Source organism: Ruditapes philippinarum, unplaced genomic scaffold, assembly GCF_026571515.1.
Source record: "Ruditapes philippinarum isolate M1 unplaced genomic scaffold, ASM2657151v2 ctg948_1_1_1_1, whole genome shotgun sequence".
Classification (NCBI taxonomy): domain Eukaryota; kingdom Metazoa; phylum Mollusca; class Bivalvia; order Venerida; family Veneridae; genus Ruditapes; species Ruditapes philippinarum.
In genome coordinates, this window is record NW_026854272.1 from 274,544 (window position 1) to 289,452 (window position 14,909).

Genomic DNA, 14,909 nt, shown 5'->3' on the forward strand with positions numbered 1-14,909 from the left:
TGTTTCATCAAAATTCAGAAGTGGCTTATTATTAATTAATACGTTTTGCTTCATTAATATTTGTGGTCGTTTACTCCACACAAAAAATATATAACAAGATCGTATCTGTCACTTGATTTGACAATATCGTCATGGACGGGATTGAATCAATGCGCATGCCGCCGACCACGTGATAGCCGAGACAAGCGCTGATTGGGTAACGATTAATTATGGAGGGTTTATCATTTTTGCTTCATTTGGTACAACATCGACAGTAGAAATTGTAATAATACCGAAAGTACAAGTTTATCTGCTTACGCGCTTTTAAAAAAGTGATTGTGTTTATCTTAGAGAATACGATTTTAGCGAGACATTCAACTTGTGTGGATTTTAAATAAGACCAATTTGGTAAGATATCTTTTATTTGCTTTCCATTAAAAGGAACATTAAAATCTTCGTAATTAAATACATTTAATTTTGATCTTGTTCTAAAATATAAATGGTTTAAAAAGGATTTTTGTTGTATTTTATTTTAAATGGGCTTAGATAATTACAAATGTAGTATTTCAAATGAAATGAAGTAAATTAGTCTAGTTATATTGCAAGGATTCAGTAGTTATACGACTGTATAAGATCATACACGCCAACGGTTCTGACTGTCATCACATTGCGAGAATGATGCATTTATTTTCACAATCTGTTTATATTAGCATACTTTCTGTACCCACGAAATACCGACATGAAAAGGTCAATAAGAAAAACATGCCTGGGGAATATAAACAAAAGATGCAAATATTGTTTCAAATAATGCCAACAAAAAATCTGAAAAGGACGATTATGACAACATACAATGATATCATCTTACTAAAGTCACCTTGCTACACTTAAATTGCTTATTCTTGATATGCTAAATAACAAATAATTTAATCATAACATTCAACACTTTTACCTTGTCCTTGCAAATTTTGTTTGTTCCTTGCCTATCTTACAAAAAATGCTATTTTTTTTTTACTTTTGCTATGTGCATAAATACTACATTAAGGGTATCTTATGTCGAAATATAATATAAAGACATAGACATTAAATATCTATTGGTTAGTATCATATTATGTCACGTTTTCTTTCGTATGAGTTTATATTAATAGTGCATGAAAGGACGTATGAACCTAAAATAGACATTTCAACTTTGAAAATTTGTGTGACTTTAGTCAATGCATGTATATTTAAACTAACAAACTAGGTTTTAAACTAGTATAACGTTAACTATCGTCAACCTTGTCTTTCGTGTCTTCTTAAAGAGATTTAGCTTTAGTTGAAGCTTTACAGATTACAAGTACAAAACTAGTTTACAAAACTCAAAATGATAAAAAAACCAAAACAATACATCAACACTCCTTGAACAAAAAACGTAAAACGTATAAGTTTTACTAATGACCTAACATATGTATGTAGAGAAACGCTAACATTCATTTATCATTGTATCCCTCATTTCTTTCTACCTACTATACCAAATAGTCAATCAGTTTTATTTGACACTTTGATCTCCCTCCATATTCTAATATTCTCCATAAAAACACGTATGTATCGTCTTAGGTGGTTCATGTGTGAAATAAGTCATAAATCCGACAAATTACTAATATATATTCTATCATAAAGCAAAGAAATAAATCTTAAACATCAAAGAGGTTTTAATGTATATCTAATATATGTTATTTTCTTTAATAATGGAATTAAAGAATTTTTATTTATTGAGAAGAAAAGAAATGATACATTTTAATGTGAATTATATGAGCGGCTTCCGATTTATGCAAGTTATGATTGCGACTTTTAATCTAAAATAGTAATTTTAAGCAAATTTAAAATAAAAATAGAATCAACTCAAAATATGTGGCAACACTCAAAATTATTCTATTTAAAATCACATAAAATTGTTAAATGGATTTTTTTTTATTCTAGGCAGAAAAGGGTATATTTTTTAAAATGAAATATCTAATGATGAAAGCAAATTAATGCATATTTGTAAAGATACATTTGAAAAAAATATATATATTTAAATAATCTTTGATGAAATTAAGTATATTTCAACAGCAACTGAAAAAGAGATTTATTATTTGATGTAAAATTAAGTATCTTTGAAATACATTTGTTAAAATGAAGACTATTTTAGGTACAATGTATTACACTTGTGTTAAAGATTGTTAGTAATTTTTATATTCTAAAACTTTAATATCACATTTTGGGAATACACATTTGATACAGTGTTGCCTTTTCCCCTTTTTATTTAATGACATCAGCCCCAAAAGAAAGCAACTTTGACTCATCCCAGAAAAAAACTTAATTTCACTCCGTTTTTTTTTAAGTGACACACAAAAGATTATTTAACAATTGAGATATCGATATGTGTATTTGCAATGGATTTAAATCTTGTATCTGTAAAAAATCGTCCTATCTTGTAATGGAGTACTACAGGGGTGTATCATATACCCCTATCTATTTTGCACAATTTCGTTATTACCGACAATTATATCATTATAAACAATTTTCACTTGAGATTTGTCACGCAAACGTTAATTGAATCATACCAAATCTTTGTATTTTTACTTTAAAAAAGGCAGTTTTATTATTCAATTTTAGCATGAAATTGTTTACCTTTCATTTAACGGTTGAGAATTGATATGTTGGATGTCCTTCAGTGTCACAAGCACGTTGTTTTAACGTTCCATAAGATTATTTTGTGGAAGTCATAATTGCAATAATAAACGTATATATTTTCAATATATTAATAATAATACAATTAAAGACAATCATCATCGCCGCCACGACCACCATCATCATTATCACAATCACCACTACTACTACCACTACCACTACCACCACCACCACCACCACCACCACCATAATCATCATAATCATCATCAAAATCATCATCACCACCACAATCACTAGTGTTACCACCACCATCATCATCATCACAATCACCACTACTACTACTACCACCACCACCACTATCATCATCACCATCATCATCATCATCATCATCACCACCACAATCACTAGTGTTACCACTACCAGCACCATCAACGCCATGATCATCATCATCGTCATCAGTATTTAAAGTACAGGTTGGTTGGCGTGCAGTATACTTTAGAATAAAAAAGTTCTTAAAATTATCATAATACCCATAGAAAGACACCATGCATATTATTCATTAATCATGTGCTTTTTGTGAATTATATCTTTTATATAATCTCTAATTTTACCTGTCAACAGCCTTGAAAAGCGTCGAAATTTAACACCGCAAAATTAGTTATGAAATAATAATAAATGACTAGGCAAAAGGAACACCACAGTCTATATATCAAAATATAAAATCTACAAAGGTAGAGACAATTCTAAAGGAAGATTAATAGTGAATTAGATAGCATGTGTGCATGTGACGCATCTAAAAATTAAATATGATAATAATAAACTATCATATAATAGCTTCCAACATTAAAAATGCATCAACTATTTATCTTTCTTTCTTTTAAAAGATCGTCGAGTAGATAAATCAATGGTTTTTGAAATAAATATCCTGTGTACTGTTATGTAAATGAATATTATATCATATATTATATATGCATGTATGTATAAATTGTTTTGTAGTACAAAATGACATAATTCAGCTGCTGAAAAGTGTATGGTATAAATTGATTTATATGTCTTGTCAATGCATGAAAGTGTTTGGCTGTAAAATGATATACAGGTAGTCCTTACTATAATAAATAAGTAAGTAAATAAACGAACGGGCTGGCTGTAGCTAGTGAATTTAATTTAATAGAACACAAAGCACATATTACCCATTGTTTTATACATTTATGCATGGTTTAAATACATTTGCTTGAATTTTTTAAGACCAGAATTTTAATTGTCTTAAAGTTAGTCCAATTCAAATTTTTGATTTTAGTTAACTTTATCAAATTTTATATTTGTATCTCAATATATGCTTTAAATTGTAGTTTTTGTTACAATTTTGAACATATTTAAATTGAGTATTGTATTTCAATTTTGAAATTGTTTAATCTTATAAGAACAAACACTTTATATGCTCCTTTCAAGAGATGCGTTATTAAGCAACCTGTTGTCAAACAAACACCAGTAATTTTCTCTTACCATGCTAAACATATAAAATAGACTTGTCCATCTTTTTATCTGGACAAAACCATTCATCATTTCGGGGAGATATTTTCAAAATATATACTGACTAAATCGCGAATAGTGCGGACCATTTTCACGTTGCATACCATGATCAAACGGCATGGAAGTGGTTGCTGATCTTGGCTCGGGTATACTGTTAGACAAAAATGCTCAGAGTTAAAATAGTATTGAAATGGTTGCGCAAAATTTGGAATCGTTGAGTTTTGTTATTAGTTAGACCTTCTTAACATTGTGTTTCTTATAACATGATTTCATTTACAATGAACACTTTAAAATAGAATATTTGAATCTGTGTTTATTATAAGTCACGTACAATGGTATCTCGTACTAAATACTTAAATTATGTTCACTATAAATAATACATGCCAAAACCGACTTCAGTGCTTAAAAACTTTTTGCTTGTCTTTGGTATATAAACAGTCAAGTTCTAATTTCTAATATGATTTTTTTTGCTGTTGGGGCAGTAGTTAAATTAATAAGCCTTATCAAATAGAAATTTAAGCGGGGAATTATCTACTTTTTTGACTTGTCAAAATCATTCAAATCTTGTTAGAATGACTCGTATGACACGAGGCAATTACATTTCTGAATTCGAAACCAGCAGTCAAAAGTATATCTTAATATCTCGAAATAATTTTGACAATTTAATAAGATTGATCCATATAATTTGGGCCATTATTATCACAGGCTATCCAATTACTTTTTAAGTGCGCCTCCCTTTAATATAAACCTTTAAATAGCGTAAATGATTTAACACAAATTTTGGTAGGGATTCGTCATTAAGCGCCGTCCCGAGGACGGCTTGAAGAAATCCAAGGTCTGTATTTGTATTCCAGTTAATTAAATGTCTCTTTCAAATAATTTCAGACTAGATAAACCATTAAATCATAAGATAAATAGAAAAAGCAGAAAAATCGAATTGAAATTTCAATTTGATTGCGGTCATTAGAGTGAATTTTCTGACAATATACCCGTCTCCCGGTGTTTTATGTATTTAAAGCTATTCTGATAGGCAAATCAGTGTCCTCAGTTTATAAAAACATGTCAAAACATTGAGTGCACCGTTATGTGTAACAGGTCCGCTGATTGTGGTTGTTCTTGCAAAGGGAATATAGATATGAAAAAAGATAGCTGAAAAAAAGAAGTTTACGTTTATTAGAAGAGGGGTGTTTTGTTTTTATACGAATGATTCACAAACTAGTTTATACTTTAATACCCTGTCCATTAAAGAAGATTTTGTAGGATCACTGAAAACAGATAAGAAGTTTGCGTAAATTTAGAGAAAACCAATCTTGTCTAAATCCATGCAATGTCAACGAGATTTAAAGTTCACACGAAGGTTTCTAAATGGTTTTGAAATTCACGTCAGTAAACCATTTAAAATGCCAACATGTAATACTCATAGTTAAGTTGCTCTTTGTCTTTAAACTCGTCTCCAAACTTGGAGGTTTGCTTGCCCATATGGTCCATTGCGGCGGCGGTGAAAAAATAAACAAACACTCTTATTGTTGGATAATCGTTAGTAACACACTTTTGTCAAAAGTTATGACATTCTATAATGTTTGATATGATTTTAATCACAATACTTAAATGTGTCAGAAAAATTAAGAATAACAAGAAAAAAATCAAGCATAACTGTAAAATCAAGACAATTTTGCCGGAAAACTTCCGGTTCTGGGTTCTGCTTCCTGTTTGATTTGTGCTAGAACTCTTTCGATTTCATCTGCAGAACTTTTTGCAAGCGACTCCTGGATGTGAAATTTATTTATTCGGAAGCAACATAATTGACTAGAATTTGGAGTTAAATTATTGTTAAAATTTGTATATTGATAAAATGGCGATGCACAATGTTGTGATAGTTTTGGGGTTTAAAATTTCGGGTAAAATATTTTAAATTAGTGCTTGTACATGCTGTCGATTTTAGTCATTATCGTTTCAAAGATCGCGATAAGTTAAGGGGGATTGAAAAAAAGGATCAGATAACACAATCAAAAGGAGCCCTAAGGGGACATAATCCTGAAATGATTGACGGTGCTATTGTGAAAAGTACTTTGTATGAAAACAAGCAAGCGTTTTGTTCAACAAACTCGTTTATCAGTAAAATTTGCAAATTGAAAAAAATATTTAGAAAATCCCGCTGATAATGAGATGTTTACGGTGATATGTTTGGACATGACAGGCACTTGACAATAAGACTTTTTTAAACAAGAATGCTGCGTTTAAATTTAAGTTTGATATTAAAAGTGAGTGAAATCTAGGAAATGAGAACAAGACTGCCAGGGAGAAATAATATTCTTGTTTATCTGTGATATCAATATTGATCATCAACGCCATATGTTATTCTCTCTTTTTTCATCTCGATACTTTAAAGTTTATATTTTAAAAATGTAGTGGTGCAAATGTGAAATCCTTGTCCATAGAAAATGCGTTCTTAAATGTGGACATTTACTTCTTTATGCACTTATTCTTTACAACACGCAAATCATGTATATCTCAAACATATTTACCATAGATAAACAGAATGTATAAAATCAAATTTAAAAATTCTATATATTTTTTTTTCTCCTGCTGATTTTATATTATTGTGACTTTAACAACTATAAAATTTTTACGAGCACGAAGCTTTCATATCTTATCAACAGCTTTATCTGACGATTACTGCTGCGTTATTTTATTTTCGGTACATTGCAGGTGAAAATCGTATCTTTCACGCCATAAATCACGCATTTTCATAAAGTTTTTCTTGCTCCTTTATGAACTTTATTTCACAATACGTATACTGGCTGTTTAGCCCATTTAAGCCCCTGTATCCTGATTATGGCGCCGGGGTTTATAGCCCCAGTGAAAACAATTAATTAAAAACTACAATAAGCTACTGATTTAATTCTTTGGCAATTTGAAAAGGCTTTCTCCCATTGAATTTCAAGATTTACAGAGATAAACTTGTTCAATAAGTCATAACATATTTCATTGTGTTTTAACAAAAGCCGCCATATGCCGTGGATGAGGTTTTTAAATTTTTATAGATCTAAACATGTATGTTTTCTTCGATTTATTGCCTCCTATTCCGTTATGTTTTCCACATTTGCATTTTTATGTCATACAGCAGAAGAAAGAAACCGAATAGTAATGTTCAGAAGATAACATCTAGGGACCATTATATTTTGCTGGCCATTGTATATTTCTTCAAAGTTTTTTGTCCATATTTATTTAGCGGGATTCAAGCAATGCGATACGAACATTTATTAGTTTGTGCTGATTTAGTGCTAATATATGAACACTATCTATAACCAAAAAATAGATATGTATAACAATAATCAATGCAAATATATCTTTTCAAAAGTCAATCATTTATTTGCTTCTCAACCGTTATTATTAGACCATTTTCGCGGGCTTTTTTCTCGACAGAAGCGGCCATCTAGTAATTATCATATACGGCTTCCATGTCCTCTTGAGAATTTTTTATCACAAAGTTAATAAATATGAAATATGAGAAATCGTATCAAATTCTGTTTCCCGTTTTGTCCATTTTAGTATACATGTTAAACTGGAGGCGCAAAGGCTGTTCCTGGTTCCCTGGAGACTTATTGTGACTTAATTCAGGGCATTTTGTTTCTGATTTCTAATTTGACTTAAGTGACTTTGCGCATTTCATATAAGTTGATAATGATTTAGATAAGTTGACAAGCTTCCATTTTCAAAACAATCGTATTTCCTTTTTTCTTGTTAATAGAGGTTGATCACGCAAGAACTATTTTTTGTGGATTTAAGATTGATTTCTTGGATGTAAAATGATAGTACAATTAAAACATAAAATTTGTAATGGTAAACTTGATTCAACATCCCGGGAACGATGTTACACTCTCTCTCCTCTGCCACGCTATCCCTTATCTGTGTCAGCTGCAGTTCTGAAGCTGAGGACGGGTTTTATGACGGTCACAGTGTACGGGGTGACAGGTTTTATTTCAATCGTTTCGTGGTCATGGTTACACACAATGTAAACAGATCTCAATAAAGAAACAAAAGGTGTTTTGTTGATTTCTGATGCATTTATTACTGACAGTTAAGTGTAATCGCGTCACTGTCGTCTGCAACTTACAACCTAAACCGAAAATAATAAATATCTGGCAAAAGTCTGCGTCACTTTTCTTTCCTTTTTTGTGAACCTGGTACAGTGAAAATATAAAATTAAGTTATTGTACTATTATGATATTAACAAGTAGAATAAACATTTGTATTATGAACAGGAGAATTTGGTAAGAGTTTAACAAAGACGTATAACCTTTGATTTTAACAATAATAACATTCAGTTCGAGAAACAGAAAGAAATTACAGTTTAGACATATATACATGTTAATTGACAATAATAAAAAGGAAATCTTTTAAATTTCACCAAGGTAACATATGTATAGAGATTTAGTCTACTGTGATTGGTGTTAAAGATAAAAGGACATATCCCTCTAATATACATTGTATGTGGAATATGGACGCAAGCCGAAAGAAAGAGTCTATTGTCTTGTTCCGGGCTTTTCAAACGTTTGTACTGGTGCTTTTCTTGGGAACTGACAAATACTGAACGGTTTCTAATTACCTTCATTGATTTTCTTCCATAAATATGCATTGAAACGGGGCATAAACTTGTTTTGGGCCAGAAATTTTATAGGAACTATAACTTTAAAATAAACACTAAAAACTGGTTTAAATACAGTTCACATTTTATACGGTATTATATCCGCCGTACGGCCAGGGACAATAAATTACTTCAATTTTTACAACCTAATTTGCATAATCCAAATTTTATTAGGTATAATATTAACAACATTTGCTGAAAATGAATAATTACAGTGGCAAGGGTTCAACCCCCATTTACTTTTATGTACCTGATGTTTTTCAATGCGACATGAAAGACATACAAATGCGTTGACGGTTTGGATTACCCATATTTCTCGTTAATTTGAAGAGGTTCTAAAATTTGAAGTCTTTGTCCATGCTTTATCTGCTCAGATACTCAAGAGGGTTTTCTATTCGTGAAAAACCATTCTTTTTTATTATGTGTACTTTGATGTATTAAATGTGCCGTATGGTTTAAAGAACGACCCCAAGCATGGCTAAAACCCGTCTAATTCTCTTTTTCTCGATCTTTTTTTGTGATAAGCGTTCCTCTTGTATGTCGTGCTGGTTTTTCCGTTCGTTTTTAAGAGTAACATTTCGCAGAATAAACAAAGCTGCCTTGACAGAGTGGTCAAACTGTGTGAAACTAATCTGTAGGGTTCTTTGCATTAAAAATGTTTAAGAAGGCTTACCAAATGAAATCTTATTCGCTTTGATATACATGTATATATGAAAAAAGATATTGATAAAGTTTCTTCATCATGTAAACTTAAGAGATGGAAATTATAAAATTCTGAGGTAAAGTGCCGGTGATACCCAAGGGTAAAAAGGACATATATATAAAATATCGTTCACGCGAAATTTTTTGATGACATTTACGTTCGTTTTTAAAATTTTTATTAACATCCAACTGCGCTCGTTCTAGTAAATAGAAATCTAGCAATGTCTTGTGTAAATAAATAAAAATACTCCAATTGTAATAAAGGCAAATACTTATGTAAATTAATACAAGCTGGCGTCCTAGAAAGTTACGAGAAAGAACCTAATAAATATATGTTAAACATGTTTTATATTCAAATGTATTTTACTGACGCGAAGTTTCATTTTTCAAAAGCGATGCATAATATATACAAACGATGTTTGCTCTCCCTTGATAGGGTTTGTAAGGAAATTGACAACACTTCACTAAACAAATACCCCTCTTTTATTCCGGTACAAGTCCAACCAGAAGCAATTGGTGATTTTACTTTTCTTGTTAAATCGACACATTCTATTTTAATATCGATACTTCTGTTGAACAAATATTCAAATACAAGAAAACCATTCATTATACTTGTTAAACTATTACACCATCCTTTTCCTTGGAGAAGAAATGTACCGCAATTACTTCTTTGAGAAAAGTAAACTGCCCAGGACCCGCAATGATTGGGGTTAGAAAAACAACTTTTCAGCATACACCGTATAAATATAAATCATAGACTAGAAGTCGGCATTATTACAGTTTCGGACAATTTACTTAAATAAACTTTATAGGTTATATTACAAATGTAATTCCACTATCAATATCGTGTCAATATTAGCATTTAAAGTAAGTTAATTTCCCTCGTTTGAAAGAGGTTTTAGCTGTTAGTTTTTCGTCAATTGTTGATTTTAGCTATTCAATTCATTTCGTCCATTATGTACATATAAAACCTTAAACTCATTTTAATAATTGGCGAATTGTAGAGATTTTTAAATCATTTACCCAAAATTTTCTATTGTGCTCAGTTTAGGGGATAAAAACCGCAGTTTAAATACGGGTTCCAATTGACTCCGCTAGCTTACAACTATAGCAGGTTTGTAGGAGAGCACGCTGATGTTTAAGGCATTCAAAAACTTTCGGTCGGGCTGATATGAAAACAGGATTACAACTTCAACAAACGTCAAACCGAGTATATGACAGTGATAAATAATTACTACGATTTGCATTTCGTGAAAAGAAATTAAAATAAAATTACTGAGGAATATATTAACACACAAACAAACAACAACATGTAAGTGATATAGTTAACTTTAATTTAGTGAAATAAAACAGAAAAATAAGTTATTTTATTTAAGAAGTTTATTATTATTATTATTTTATTTTTTAAATGCATTGCGCTTTTCAATTGTTTTGATAGAAGCTAAGCAGTGCATGTTTATTATTATATTAGATTTAGATGTTGTTTTAAATAACAGAACATAACAGAACAGAACAGATTTTATAATAGTGTAATAGATGACCAAATTTACTTTATACGGGGAAGTCAAAGACCGGGCCTGCGAAGCGGGTCCGGGCTTTGGCTTGCCCGGCTATAGACTACACGTGTATATTTAAAAGAAAATCAAATAAAAAACAATTAAAAAATATATAGAATTCTATACCTATAAACGAAATTTTCAGTGTCAGTTCTAGTCGGGCACCGCCATTTACAATGTAACTCAATGATAATAGGCGGGGTATTCCGATAACGTACCAAATCTCAACTTTTCGGATAAATAATAATCGTCGAGTATTCCGAGTGAAAACGGAAGCAGTGCATGTAATACCGAATGACACCTTTAAAACGGAAGGAATGAAAGGAATATTTTAACGACTTCCCCGTTCATAGGCTTTGCCTAATTTCATATTATAAGTACTATACTTCTATTTAATTCTGATATCTTAATTTCCATTATGCTAGTACTGATACTTTACAATCAGTTTTGAAACACTATACGATCACTTTTCTTGTTTAAAGTTAGGCAATATTATTACGCTGATAAACAATAAGTATTTGGAATCAATTGGCACTTTTGCCATCTTAAATTTATCCCATTCTGTATGTTAATTGCTATTAACAAGTGATGAACACGTTATGACGTCACTTTATGACGTCAAACTTGAACGAACATTTGGACGTGAAGGTTTGACGTCATAAAAGACCAGAAGCGCTCTGACTACCATTGCGGTAAGCCGTTGTTTTTATTTCTCGAAAGTTTTCCGATTTTCTTTTATTTCCCCTACCTTATTTATTTTATATGTATGTTAATTATGAAATATGATGACTTAAATACTTAATGCAATTCATAAAACTTACATTTGCCTTTATTCTCATTTCTTTTGTTTAATTTACACAAACGGTCCTGTGATATCGAACCGAAAGACTGTTCCCCGTTTACAATACCAGTACAATTATATGACTTGAACATAACAGTTTCGTAATTACACATATTTACAGCGTACTTTAAAATAACAAGACTATTTAAGTAATTTTGATAAAATAATTTAATTAAATCATAATTTTGAATTCTTAAGCTTTCTTTTTCATGTTTAATATACTAGTATACTATTTCGTTCTGATGATGATGATGATGTTATTGTTGGTAAAAAATAACGATAAAATTGATGATGCTCTTCTTGATAATGTTGTTTATGATAATTAGTTGTGGCGGTTATCTATTATCATTATCATGAAATGAAAAATGGTGATGTGCTCTCTGTTGTTGATAATTCTCATAATTATATAGTCTTTGTTGTTGTTGACGAATAACTTTTATTGGTGCTATTGTTGTTGTTGATAATAATGATGTTGCTAATTTTGGAGGCCAAAAAGCAAATAAATTTTGTCATTGTCATATCACTGGTCATATTGTAGCATAATAATGACAATATTAATGATGATAATGAGGATATAAATATATAATATTATAATATTATTATAATTATAATTACAATAATAATATTTAATTATTATTATTATTATTGTTATTATTATATTTATTATTATAATAATATAATAATAATTATTATTATTATTGAAATAACGTACCAATACAGTTGTTTCATATATTCTAACAATTAACAATAATGGGAGCAGGAAATTTGTTAATATATATGATATACGAGATATATAAATGGATATATAAATTTGCCATTTCGTCCGCCATAGCGTCTTTCGACTTGTCGTCTGCGATAGTTCTAATTCGCACCGTCTGCTATATAAACTTCGACACACTTCTCTTTATAAGAAGATTAAAATAATAAATATAATGACTCATAAATATTTTCACAAACTGAAGAATTCAGTCAAAACATTGCAGAATATCTGGGTTTCAAATATAATATCTAAAGTTCACCTTCTGCTGATATCGTGCTTTTTAATTATACATGTACGGGATAAGTAAATTGTTTGTACAATCTCATCACAATATTTTGTCAATTTTGGCATATCATCTCTACTATTATGACAATGTTTATTTTCGAGGCATCCATATCTAAAACCTAAGTACATATACAGCACACATCAAGTATTTCTAATTTAACGCTATCAAATGTCGTCTGGTTGATACGAAAATTACTAATTTTCCCAAATTTTCGTCTTAATTCCCAAGCAATATTTACCTGTCAAACTTCGCCTATCTCGGTAATTTTTTAATCCCTACCTAAACTTGGGACCCTTAAGAAGGAACAAATAAGGGTATTAAGATAATATATAGATAGCTTTTAACATTTCACAGGAAAACGACGATAAAATTCAGAGTGAAGCTTCGTGAACAAATAAACAAGACCCATTTGAACGATTTTTTTGATAAACACCCGTATAAAAAAGTGCATTTGACAATTTGATATATTGAGAAGAATAAGACTGTAAAAAAAATATGTTGAGCTGTTGGTACACTTGGTACAGCTTTTCATGTAAAAATCTGTATTTATTCAATATGTTTTGTACGTATTATTAACTGAGAAGAAAACGATTGAAAATTTAGGTATTTTTCTAATGAAATATCGAACTAAAATAAACTTTGAGATAGTGCAATTGCTATTGTAGAAGGTGCAATAAAGGAGGATATAAAAACTGCATGTCATATTCGTTGTCGCTCCTGAAGTGTTTGTTTAATGATGAAGTGTTCCTTGATCAAATGTATAACAATATATGAGTAGAGTTATCAACGTTTACAAATAAATCTTCACTCTGAATGATAACAAATACAATTTTAGTTTAAATCTACACCAAAAATGTATTCATTTTATTGTGTTAAATGTAATAAAATAGCTTCGCTTTGTATTAAGTGCAGTCGTATCTTTGTACAGGACAATCTAACATTAAAAGCTATATGTAGAACTCTATGTAGAAACCCTCTCACGTAGTTTATTTGTTTTGTTTCCCTTTTAGTGAAATATTGTGCAAATTGGCCTGTTATAAAAACTATAATAAAAGACGACCATTTTTTTATCTGGAACTTAAGGACGTTTTTTTTTCATTTTTTTTTTGGTTCAAAGACATATTAAGTTAATATTTATTCTTATATTTTGTTTTTGTTTCAATACTGTATTAGTTTTCGGATGGGATAATAAGCAACCTTGTTGTTCAAATAATTATGAGGACAGAAATCATCTGGTTCAATATATTATCATTAGAAAAGCTTAAAGGGGCTAAAGTCAAATATGGACCCAGGTGTTAAAGAAAGGGGGTATAATCGGCTTAGGGGATTTTCTTGATGAGAAATTTAAATATGGTTATCAAGTGTTAAGTCAGTCATTAATGATGTGAGGAGGAGGTGTTTGGTCAATAAAGCGTTTGGATGATTCTGATTAAAAATTATTATAAAGGGACGTAACTGGACATTGAGTTATCGTGTATGCTTTGTGATTTTTAGACACATTCTGGAATAAACGTTATATTAAAAACAACAGCAATCTGTTGCATGGTAACCTTTTACACAAATTAATGACTGTTGGAATAGATAGTTTTGAAGTTATACTCACAAAGTTAAATCTTTCGTGTACCATGCACATAGCTCAAGTCGTTTGGAAGACCTGGTGATTTTTTTTTATTCTCTTAGAATCCTTATTGTATTGCTAGAAACGTAATTTTTTACAAAAAAATATCCTTTTAAAACTATCCACTTTATCACCATCGCATTGTGATTTTTCTTCATTTTTTTACAGTTTTGTTAGTCTGCGTGCAAAGTGCAAAGACTCACGTGATTTGCTCATTATTTTCTAGTGGACTAAAATCGATGCGAATGACATTTTAGAACAGAATCATTAAATCATCGCGCTTGTAGGAAATTGCTTAATTTCATGATGCTGGATGTGAATCATTAAATGTAATACAGTT

At 30.3% G+C, this 14,909-nt stretch overlaps 1 protein-coding gene across 3 annotated transcripts in view; it reads left to right on the forward strand.

The window, feature by feature from the left end:
• Positions 1-205: 205 nt before the first annotated feature.
• LOC132739619 (protocadherin-7-like) overlaps positions 206-14,909 on the forward strand; it is a 28,132-nt gene continuing 13,428 nt past the window's right edge. The window contains exon 1 of one of the 3 annotated variants that reach the window (XM_060727372.1): positions 206-387. The gene's annotated coding sequence lies outside the window, so the exon portion shown is untranslated. Of the gene's footprint in view, positions 388-10,626; positions 10,821-14,909 lie in introns of those variants that run through there. The other 2 variants (XM_060727369.1, XM_060727370.1) reach the window with 2 other exon arrangements.